Source organism: Strigops habroptila, chromosome 11 (assembly GCF_004027225.2).
Source record: "Strigops habroptila isolate Jane chromosome 11, bStrHab1.2.pri, whole genome shotgun sequence".
Taxonomy (NCBI): Eukaryota; Metazoa; Chordata; class Aves; order Psittaciformes; family Psittacidae; genus Strigops; species Strigops habroptila.
Window position 1 is genome coordinate 5,680,093 of NC_046360.1, and position 12,485 is coordinate 5,692,577.

A 12,485-nucleotide genomic window follows, 5' to 3' on the forward strand; every position below is an offset into this window, starting at 1 on the left:
CAAGGCACTGTCAGGGCAGTAGCTGGGCCAGCTTCCCTCCAGTACATCTCCATTTAAATCCTTAAGAGGAAAAGAAAAAAAACAAACAACACACATATCACATCTCTAAGTCACAGTCTGTCTCTGCCTGCTCATATCCTTGGCCTGGCTTCCTATTTTTGCTAGCAGAGAAAGCAATCAAGGAAAGCAGTGCATTTCTGGGGTTGGACTGCTGCCCATGAGCTGCTTTGTAGCACACATTTAAATCCAGCAGCCACACAACACTCGTAAGACAGCACATGCAACTTCAGTGTGTAGTTAAAAGATTACATTTCTTTTATCTGCTATAGCACTGAGGTAAAGTTACTGAGTCTTACTCAGCTTCAGCATTACTTTTCTGAAAGCATGTCAGGAAAGATATGTATTTTCTTCAGTGGGTTGCTATGATAAGGACAAATCTACCCAAGATAGATCTATGTAACTCTCAATTTTGTCATTATTATTTATTTACATGAGTATATATTTTATTAGCAATGTAGCCAAAATATTGAAAAATATTATTTTGGATTTAACTAACCTATCATATGGAATATAGGAGCAAGCATCACTTGAAAGACAAGGCCCAGACACTTGTCCAAACCACTTGTTAACTCCTACCTATAAAACTGGACTAGAAATTTAAAGAACAAAGATCATTCTTTCATGACACACAAATGTGTCTGCAATTAGGGGAGAATATGACAGCATAGAAACAAACAAACAAATAAACCCAGAGGATTTTAAAACATCAGAAGTAGCTCAGCCAGAATACTTAAAACAGAGATACCTGGCTGAGTCATATGGCTACATGAGTACGACTGTTTTGCACATCACTTGTCTGTCTTTGGTTTTATTCCTCTCTCTCTCCTTTTCTTTTCCATTACTATTATTATTAAAATATTTTACTTTATTTAATTTATTAAACTGTTCTTATCTCAACCCACAAGTCTTACCTTTTCCTGATTCTCATCTCCATCCCACTGGGGGCTGCAGGGGGTGGCACTTAGTTGCTGGCTGGCGTTAAACCACGACAGTGACTAACAGCTTCCTCAGACACCCTCCCACCATATTCATGTAAAATCCTGCCTGCCCATAGGGAACTATTAGTGAAGAGACAATGGACACTTCCCTTCTTAACAGTTATACAGCTGGTTTCTTATCTCAATAAAATATTCATAAATAATACTAGCCTTGGATTTTTGTAAAAGGTCAAATCCCATTGAAGCGAATCCTCCAGACGTCTCTGGAAGCACTGGTTGTGTCTAGAATTGCATTTTGTCTTTTATTTATATTTTATTCTGTTAACTGAGACAGTACAGCTGTTAAGAGTAGATATCAAGTGTTTGTCTTCCTCTTTTCCTGCAGGTGAAGATGCCTACACCATTTGTTTCTGGAATTTCAGCTGACAGAAATGATCTGCAAATCTTCATGGCAACTCCACAAAACATGCTGTCTACTGTGAAAGAAGGAACCAGGAAGTTTCCAAATATATTCATGAGTGGCCTTAACGCAGTGTGCTTTGCTTTGAATCATATTCTGCTCCTTCGTGACTATTATTGCAGATTTTATGAATTCTAAAAATCCCCATATTTGCCTTGCTGAAATGAATAGTCCCAATTACATCTTTGAGACCATGCACTCAAGCCAAGATACTTTTGGCTCTATATGAGCATATTTTTAAAACGTGTTGCTAATTATTTATATAGCTTATTATCTCCTTGTTATGCTGAGCACGATTCATTTCCTTCATCCACCCACTGCCTCTCAGGTAACGATGAACTAATGGTTTGAATGTGACTGAAACTATTACTTTTCTAAAAGAAGGAAGAAATGAACCAATGCAGCCACTCCGGAAGAACATTCAATGAAATCCAAATCTCACTATCACTAGATTTAAGAGGCAAGGCACTTATATTGCAACTTTCCCCCAGATACAGAAAATCACCTATGGAGGCTTCTTCAAGAGCAATACAGGTACCTATGGACAGCTGTGTGCATAAGGGAAGAGTAAGAGAGAGCATTCCAAGTGATGATTGCTTCAAAACTGTTTTATCTAATGTAGCTAATTTCTGCCCCTCCAAAATAAAATAAGTCATACCAAGGCCACAAATGATGTACCACTAGTGTTACATATTCCTCAGGGAGAGAAAAGTGGCCATTTACATAGAGCATTTACATAGAGATCCCCAAACATAGCTGAAAATACAATATCTGTGCATATAAAAATGGATGAGTGCTAAGCACAGGTTAAGACAGGAATCTGTAAACATCACCACACACTAATATGCTCCTTATTCACACACCTGGTTTTTTGGTTATGCTCGATGAAAGAGGACAGCTCAGAAATACAGTTTTATGCATCTTTTTGACATTCCATATGCTTTTCCCAATACGCCTTTTATCTCTGATGTACACCACCGAGCTGTGGGCTCATTGTAGGCTCTAATATCAGAAACGTTCTATATTCAGAAAGGATTTCATTTAAAATATCTTTCTCCTAATTTACTGGACAAGCAGCCTAGCAAATGCAGCTACCAGAAAATTCTGCAGTCTGATTCATTAGAAAAAGTTAATTAAATAATGTTCTCTCCTCAAGACATACTATTTTGTCTTAAAGATGATTAAGCAAGAAGCAAATGTAATGAGGATATGAAAAAGTATAAGCGAAAAAATTAATCTTATAATGGATTTCAGAAAAATGAAGTAATAAATCACCTTGCTCCATAAGCCTTTTGTTTTGCTGTAATGGAGAGTGCATTGAGATTCTTCAGCTTTCTTATCTGATACAAGTATTACATTTGTTGAAGCAATTTAGAAGGAAACTGGGACTGAGACAAGAAACAGTACGTTTAGGAGAAAGATAATATATACAGCTAGGCTTATGCAGATGGCAGCCCTTCAGAGAGGAATGAACAGAACAGTGGGTAGTGAGATTTATGAAAATATAGACTACATCCATAAACATAAAATCAAGATTAAATGTATACATACACACGCTGTCTCTTAAACAGAACCTCAATTCATATCCCAGGTTCAGAAAACAATTGTTTTAAGGGAGGTGGAACCTTTGAAGGTTTGCATCACTGACTGGTTGTTGGCTGGATGCATTTAAATGACAGTACGCAAAAAGAAAAACCATGCCCTGCAAGCACTACTCATATATTCTGCATTCAGATTATATGAGTATCTTTGACTTTCTTTAGATATTATGTAGCTCATTTATTCTGTTCCTTATAAAGGAACAGAGATGAAAGTGTTTTATTGTTCTTGCCTGTTTAGACCAAATTCGCTGCTCAGTTATCTCAGTTATTCTGAGATCATTTTGGGATGTCTCCTAAATCTCCAATCACAAACCCCAAATGCCTAGTTTTTAATAAAAGAATCTTCATGGTTTGAATATATCATATATAGTAAAGGTTATCAGAAGGCCTTACATTTGAGTTTTATAATTCAGCAGGATTAATGGATATATTCATGAGAGAAATCACATCTACATACCCTTGAAAAATACATACCACATGTTTTCCAGGATCATAACAAGACAGCATGGCCTCCAGCACAGACAAAACTGCCCTGAGTCTGCTAAAGGCCTCGCTCACCTATGCTCTTTCGACCATCTGAGCACACCTCATCTCTCCAGAGCTCCCTTAACAGCCACTGTCACACATGTAAACTGCTCAGTCCCAGGCAGCAACAGCAACAGTGCTTGAGAATATCTGCTCCCAGGTGGTGCCTCTGCTGACCTATCCTGACTGATTACTCCATAAAAGAAAAAAGATGGAAACTATATTACAAGAGCGTTTCATTGAAAGGTCATATTTGAGTCAACAACCTTTTTAAACTCAGGGAGTAAGAATATTATGTTCTAGGGAAGAAAGAAGAAAGGTCAGCCTGCTTTCATGGCTACTGATTTAATCCAATGTGGTACTGGACATATCTCATTCTTTGGGCCTTTAAATATCCTCCACTGCTTTCACTCACTCAGGAAAGTAACAACCTGCTCTAACTCTGATTAGAAAAAAGCAGTTTTTAAAACCAAATTAAGATCTATTTTTGATGGAAGATCTCCTTACAGCCAGCAGATAGGAAAAGCTTTTATTATACTGGCACTGTATCAACAAAATCAAAAGAGAATTCTACATTTGAACAGGCAATAGTCAATGTAGAAAATATTATTAGAAATGGAATATTATATGAGTAATTTCATTGATTTGGAGAAGAAAACTGATGGGAAAGGGAAACAAACCACTGAAATAGCTTATTGGCATTCCATGCTATATGTTTAAAAATACTCACAAGAAACACCAAATTATCAAAATTCAAATAGGTTATGATTCATTTCAGCATTTATCAAAATCTAGATACAGGTTTTGGCCATGGATATTGCTGATGTCATTGCTAAAAACCTCACACATGTCCGGGGCACATGAAAGACAAGTAACCTCAAAAAGCTCCTTTCACAGGGCTGGCTATCCAGCCTAAACGCTAAGTACTGTATCAGAAGCATTCATATTTTTAATTATTGTCCCACTACCCAGCCCCCTTGTTCTGCCATCATTAAGAGAGTGCAAACCAGCTCTGAATAGCAAGCAATACTAAAAATATTCACAAATTAAAATTAAAACATCCAGTGCTCTGACCTCAGGAAATAATGAATCCAAGTGAATCTTTGGGAAGCACGACAGATTCCTGCTTTGCACAGAGGCAAAAAGGCTTAAATTGAGCTCAGTGTGTATCTCAGAGGAAAACTACATGTTACAGTAGAATAAAGACATTACAATTTTTCCATCATGAACATGTGATAAGAGGGCTATATCTCAGCAAACTGCTGTTGTTATAGAAACTCTGCTGACACGTTGCTACTACGGTGAAAGTGGCATCATACCCACACTAATGTCCTTTTTATCAACCCCAGATCTAAACACAGAGCACTTGAATTTACAGTCAGGGAGCTTCACGTCATTCAGTGCAGCTGCAGGCAGTGTCAAATGCTGCTGTTGCATGGTAACTAACAGGTAAGTGGTGCAAGTCTGTTATATTTATGTACATGGAAAGCTTGTGACAGAAGGCGAAGGGAACATTTGTCTGTAAATAACAAATTTGGTCTCTGTTTACTAAAACACAGGATTTTCCTCCTGCAGTGAAACCACTCCTGAAACATACAGTACCAGAATGAAAACTGCACTTATTTCTTATGATCCTCAGTGTAAATGATTAAAAGTTATTGTTTCTGATACAGCTGCAGCAATTAATTAAAAATTAAATACAAGTGAGCAGTAGGTTAAAATTTAGCCTCAAATACTGTATCTACAGTACAAAAGAAACAGTATATAATATGTTGTTAGGAAATTTTAATCCTGGCAGCAGAGTATCTAGCTCTCTCACTATCTGTGCTACAACACTATGTAAACAAGAGTGTTTTAAATGGAGGCTGGTTTCATGCCCAAAGTTTACCTTTTATCCAGAAGGCTGCTACTGCCCAGCAACCATTTAGATTTCTTATGTTCCACTTAAATACTGACAAACTGAGCAGTGAGAACAGACTCCGAATGGACTCAAAGACACAGTCTATGCTGGACTGAAAAGAGCTGCTGCAAATAATCTTTTCTCTATTCTGTTCTCGAGACCTTAATCCAAACCACAGCTTTTTGTTTTACAAGACAACCTTATGCTGCTTGAAAGCACAAATTATTGATGTGAATGAAATTATCAGCAAAAATTCCCACTAATTTCAGTCATATCCCGTTTTTCAAGTTGTTTTACGTATGTGTACTGGGTCTGGGTCTACAAACAATACCTAACTTCTCAAATGCCTTCTGTCAAGGGAACTTCTAACCACAACATTAGGAGATTGCCTTGACCTCTCTTACCAGATATAACTTGCACCAGACCTTAACATTCAGTTCACATCACAGCGATGTAATTATTCTTTTCAGAAGCAAGAGATGCAGAGAAGGCTCTAACAGCCATTCAAAATACCACATTTATGCACTTTTCTCTTGTCATATTAAATATAATTACTTCTGATGCAATCAAACTCATATCCTTCAAATGGATAAATCCAGCACCAAATTTAGAACCTCAAGCTTCAAAGCAAAGCTTTGAGCCTTTACTTTCAGTTCAGTGAGGTAAAGTGTAAGAACAGGGAGAATATTAGTTTTAAAATGGTATCTTTTAAAGAATTCTGTTAGTTACTGATTGCAAAATGCTTTGAAGATCAAAGGTGATACATGAACTACATCTTCTAACTCAGTCACAGACAATGAATAGACAACGAATAAAGGCATGTAGAGTTCCAAACTTGTATTATTTGCTTCATTATCATTACTGAATCAAGTCAGTCAGTTGTAGGGTTTTTTCAGTGTTTCTGAAAAGATAGATATAATATTGACGGTTTCTGCAACTCTTAAGTTCATAGAAAGATTCCCATGTCCCAGTACTATTCTGAAGTGCTAGGACTTGTTTGTGCAGCAGGAGAGCAGTCATCTGCCCGTTGCTCACCCCCTTTAGGCATGCCATACCTTCCAAAACGTGCCATTACAACTGCTTCCACAGCTGTAGAAGGAACTGATCTGTGCAAAAACTGATGCTGGGGCGGGCAGTGGCAGAAGCAGCTTGACTAAGCAGGCACTTCTTTGAAAAGGACAACCATGAAATTGTGTCTTAGCTATCTTGAGCAACTGACAAGTGTTTAGAGGATAACCCTGCACACAGTACATCTCTACTCACCAAACTGCATTTACTACTGAAAAGTGACTAAATTGACTCCAAAATTCAACTCAAGACAATGAGTTCAGTCTAGTTTCTCTAGCAACTTCCAAAAGCTTGCCTTCCTTTTTCACAGTATTTTTGTTTACATTAACAAGTTTAAAAAAAGAGAAATCACACCCATTATAATTTCACAGTCCAAAAAGCAGTAAATTCCTTGGTGTAACGAAAGCAAAAGCAGATAAAACAGCTATTAATTAAAGAAAACAAAACGTAGTGTTCCATTTGCACCTCCGATTTTGAAAAGAAACAGAAATTTGTCCATTTATGCATTGAAATGTCTTTGTTCTTAGGTGACAGTATTTTACCTACAAGAAGGAATTCAAGACACCTCACTGGCACACATATTCCTCTCTGGAAGTTGTCTTCAGGTACACTAACATTATTCTATAGTTTTTATATTCAAAGGACCCTTCTCTGAATACAAAAGGTGCCTGAAAATCAGAATGTGTGCAGACACATAGAAATCCAAGCAGAAAAAAAATCTGCTGACATTCTGAATCAAGCGTCAGGATGCAGACACCAAAACAGACTGCAATATGCTGATCACAACCACTGAGCACTAGGCCCTGCACTTTTGTATTCATGCATCCAGGACAAAGCATTGGAATTACAATTTCTATCACATTTTTGTTTATTGAACTCTCATCTCATGCTTAAATTATGTCCCAACTACATATATATTATTTAAGTACTACTACTGTTCTGCAAGATTCTAAGAAATCAATACAAAATCTATTGCTATAAAGATCATGGAGGTAAACCCTCCTTCTCCCGAACACCCCCCCTCAGAAGACCACACGTTTAGTGCACATGCAAACAAAACCACCCCAAACAAAACCAAACGAACAATCAGAAGCAGCAAGACTGCCAAACTAGATTTGTCTTTAAATTCATCAGCCATAAAATAGTAAAATTAAATAAGACTTACTAAAAACTGCCAGTGGTGATGATCTGGATTTAAGGTGGTGACATGAGATTTAGAAATCTGGGTCTCTTCTAAAAACTGGGTCTGATCAAATATTTTCTGTGGTGTTGCAGGCTGCAGACATGATGGATCATTTCCAAACTGTGTAGAATAAGAACAGAGTAAGTCAAGTGACCAGTTTGTTAAAACTGCATTTGTATTAGCTAATACTTGCTCTTCCTACAACACAGCATGTTTCATTAACATATTTTTCATTGCCTGTGCCCCCAAAAGCTGCTTGAAAGTGATGGCTTGATATACATTACATATGAGAGAAGTCAATCTAAACTAGTAAATTCAACCTTGCTGAACAAACGTTTTGTCAGGGCAGGAAAGAAAACTCAAATCCAACATCAACCTCCAAAATAAGCCTTAAATAATGTGGTTATTGGTCCGTTGCAGGAAATTCATTTCAGAGAGTAAATGAAAAAAATTAGTTTCAGTATTTTCTCTATAAAATGTAGGGACATTAAAATAAGCAGAAAAACTCTGACTAGTATTTACCATTTGAAGCTGGAGTTTGTCAGTATATCTCTTTGTATCAGCAGCAAAGTTCCAGCAAAGCTTATACAAAGTACCATTAGAAACCTTGAGGACTTTTTGCCAGCTCACCCACACAACTCCCTAGATTAAGAGGGATCATTGCTCTGATATTTCAGTTTTTTCTGGATGGAGTCAGCAACATCAACATACTCTTTTTAAACATTTCCTTTTTAAAGAAGGTTTGGGAACAACTTCCCCAAATGCACTATATTTTCATGTAAATACAATTTGAAATGCACGTGTTTCCAAGGAACGTTAAAAGATCTTGAATTTGGGATAGTTCAAAACTACTTAATCCTTTGCTTAGCATTTTCTGAACAATCAAACACCATTTTCAAAATGACTCATTAGAGACTATAAGTTATTGAGGTAGGCACAACCCAAAGGCACAGAAACCAACAGAAAAACTCCCACTGATCGCTGGGTAAGATCCTAATAGTTTATGGTTTAGCTTCGTAAGCCAAGAACAGATCCAGTAAAGCAGTTGTCTCCTCAGGCAAAATTAGCTTCCCTTCCTTACAATATAAGTCAATCAATTTTAATACCACCTGCAGCAAGTAACAATTCCATTTTAACAGCTTCCTCAGGAAACACAAAAAATAGTGAGAAAGTTTTGTAAAAATAAGATAATTTAAAAAAAACCCAGCATCAGCATTGTGACAGCTTTAAATGAATCAAAGTTTTCTGTAAAGTCTAGCATGAAATGCAATTAACTTGCTCTTCCCATTCCCAGAAGCATTCCCAGAAGCAGCTTAGCAAATCACTAAGATGATTACATATAAAGATATCGATGTGACTGTCCCCTTCATGGATAGTAATGAATACATGGCTGTGTTCACTACATAAAGATCATCAGATGTAGGTCTGTCAAAAAAACCTATGATTTTTAAGACTTAATTTACAAGACTATAATTCAGGTGACAGAATGAACTGACTGGAAGTACAGCATGCAGGTATGAGAAAGGAACTGTCACTAGCATGGTTAATTCCCTCTAAAACTCCAATTCAGAACTTCCAAAAAATGCACACATCAAGCATTTGAGCAATGCATGGGGTCAGTAGATTTATATGCCTTGAATTAAAACATGTACAGCACATTATTCATTAGATACATACACTGGAAATGCTCAGTATTTAACAGTGTTACAGTATTAGGTGCATTGATTAAAAGAACAGAAGAAATACAAGTGTAAAGATAACTTTTTCCCCCCCAGATTTCTCACTTTTAAGACTAAATACCTCCAGCCAGGATCAACCCACCACACAGACATACTCCTGCAGAAAACAGGGGTGTTCTGCAGTTAATTTCTGTAAGAACTTGTGCTGTGTCTTCACTTTTGCACAAAGTCTTCACCACTCTGAACCACATGCTCTATCTTCACATCCCTCTTTTTGTAATATTCAGGTCAAAATAACTGCGTGAAATGATGTTAGAGCTCTTGAAAGAACAGTTTTAGAAATAAGTGGTGCTACAACCACAGCTATGAAGCAGTAATGCATCTTTCCATGATGTTTGATGTGGGTTGCATTTCAAAAACTAGAAAGTAGAAAAATTTGAGTAGAAAGCTATACTGATTAAGCTCAGCAAATTAAATTCAGATGAGCCCCCATATTTGCAGAGATGGTTCACTTCAGCTACACTGCAAAAGGATAGGAAAGGATTTCAGAAACAACTCAAAGCAGCCCACACAGTGTAGTGTACTTGGGATCCAGCACTACACTGTACAGTCCAGTCAGCAGGGGAAACATGACAATAGCTCCCTTCCACCCAGTAAACAGCACTTAGATCTTGTCCTGTTTAAACCCTGTTAAAAACTGATATCGAAGTATCAGTTCCTTCCTCTGTTCAGCCAACAGTTCCACCTTCCATCCCCCAACAGCATTTCTACGTAAGCATCTCTGTGCTTCTTTCTCATGCCCCCAAAAGCTTCTCTATAAGCATTTGTCAAAGGTATCCCTAAAATTCTCAGTGACTTTGGTAGGTATCTATGGAAACTAAGTCAAATTCAGCCAGGTGACACACCAAGGTTACTTTCATCCCCCCCAGTGGTGTTCCATGACTTCCCTCCCACTCCTTTTTCCTATCTTTTTAATCTTCTACCACCTGCTAAACTGAACTTCTCAGAGAAATCACTCTGGTTGTTACATGTAGCACAACAGTCTGGAGTCTGAATTCGTGCTAAAACCATAACGTAAACAACAGAGAAGAGCTGACATATTTATTGGCCTCAGTAGATGATAAACATGATTAAGCTCTTCCAAAGACATTAAAACTCGTATTTTTCACTGAAATAGAACTCTAAAAATAACTTTGGATAATGCCCCTCCACATACAAAATGGCAAGGCGTGTATGAATTGCATCCTATATATACAAGCTAAATATCAGAGGTTACTGTCTAACAGATTGTTCAGAGTTAATGATAGATACTTCCACTCATACCCCCACAGTTCCACCTATTTTTAAATGTCTTTACTTACATAATGTTTGATGTCTTCATCAGCACCAACCTAATTCTGATGGCAAGACCAAGGCTGTACTTGTAGGACATGGGAAATCACACTGAAAAGCGTGCATCCTTCCATTTCTGTTGGGCTTGGGCCTGGAAGCACAGGATCTTTCCTTTATTTATTCATGAGTTTCCTGAGAAGAACTAGTGGTTGCTCTGTGTCAGCTGAATAGGATCGTAATTCAATCTTCACTGGAACCTGTTTACCTGAATGACTCATTAAAGCGCAAGCAGGCTGCTAAACAACTGTTTCATAGTAACAAAGCCTTTCGATAGGGGAAGATGTGTTTTGAGAAGTTACTTTATGCCATATGAGTTTATAGAAGTTCGTTTTCAGGGATTGCATTATTTCTTAAACCCAGAAAGAAATTAAGTGAAGCACATTCACACCTATAAGTAACGTTTTCTTGCAAGGATTGTGTCAATGGGCAGTAGGATGTTTTATGGACACAGGCCTTGAAAATGCAAGCTCACAGCTGCAGGAGCACTGGGCAGGATAGTTCCTAGGCTTGGTATTCAAGCCTGAGATTATGCAATCAGCTTTTCAAACAGAGCTGTTGCCATTCCTCTGAAATTCTAGTCTTTCCAAAGGGCTGAGTATAAACTACAAGGAGTCAACTGAAGTTTCAAAGGTCTACAGCTCTAGTATCTACTGTATTGTTATAAATGCAGGTCAGAAATGATCTCTTAGAGCCCCTATGGTTACGATAACACTCATTATAGTTTTCATTCAGGAAATTGTCAGGTGACAGAAACAGCAAGAATAGTTGACCCTTTACCAACAGATCTTTTCCAGAGATCACTGCTATAGCATACACCTACTATGAAAGTCAGCTTAAGAATCGGAAGAGTTGTTCTAGGAAAATCACCTAGAAGGCAGAGCAGACACGGTCAAGTGATAGACTAAAATTACTGCTTAACAGCTCTGTTTGGATCTAAAAGAGCATGGTAATAGTTTACAGGGAAAGCACAATACAGAGGAGCTTTAACATTACTTAGTTATTCTGCTATTTCATAATACAGTGATACAAAGTATTGATACATAAAGGTGCAGCATCATGAGACTTCTTATCATGGTCCATTGGAGATCTAAGTCTTTATCAGTTTATGTATTTATTTTCAAGCTGCAATCAGCAAGAGGTACATGTCAGCAAAAGGTAGAGGTCTAAATCTGGATACTGACATTCTAAGGAGCACCTATAAATTCACACCTTCATTCTGTTTTCCTTAAAACTATAAGTCACATTGGAGTCTACACCAGAATTTCATGCAGATCACAACCACCAATGTATTTATGACAGCTAAACTTCTTCTGATTAGTGAGGTACAAATACCAACTTTGAAGATAAACTAATATAACTACAAAACCAAATTACAGTAATATCCCTTACATGACAGGGTCGTGAAACTGTGTTTTGGAAATTAATCTGAAAGATGCTGTCATCGTGTCATATATTTTACAGTTTCTAATTATACATTAAAAATAATTCAGCAATTGAATTTGATCTTACATTGCAAATGACAAATGGACTGTGATTGAAGAATCAGTAGCCAAGTTACATGAAAGAGAATACCACTCAACATGGAAGGCAAAATGTCAACAATTATCAAGTTATCAGTCTGCTGAAGCAGTTCTTAAAATGTTGTGTTTGTAATGTAAGACACTTCAATAAATCCTTCA

The 12,485-nt window shown here is 37.3% G+C and overlaps 1 protein-coding gene across 2 annotated transcripts in view; it reads right to left on the reverse strand.

Annotated features, from left to right (window-relative positions):
* The window catches only part of RIMBP2 (RIMS binding protein 2), a 98,084-nt gene extending 90,229 nt beyond the window's left edge, over nt 1–7,855 (reverse strand). Inside the window, exon 1 of one of the 2 annotated variants that reach the window (XM_032920214.1) lies at nt 7,718–7,855. The gene's annotated coding sequence lies outside the window, so the exon portion shown is untranslated. The remainder of the gene's footprint in view (nt 1–7,717) is intronic. The other variant, XM_030501981.1, reaches the window with a different exon arrangement.
* Nucleotides 7,856–12,485: the final 4,630 nt, after the last annotated feature.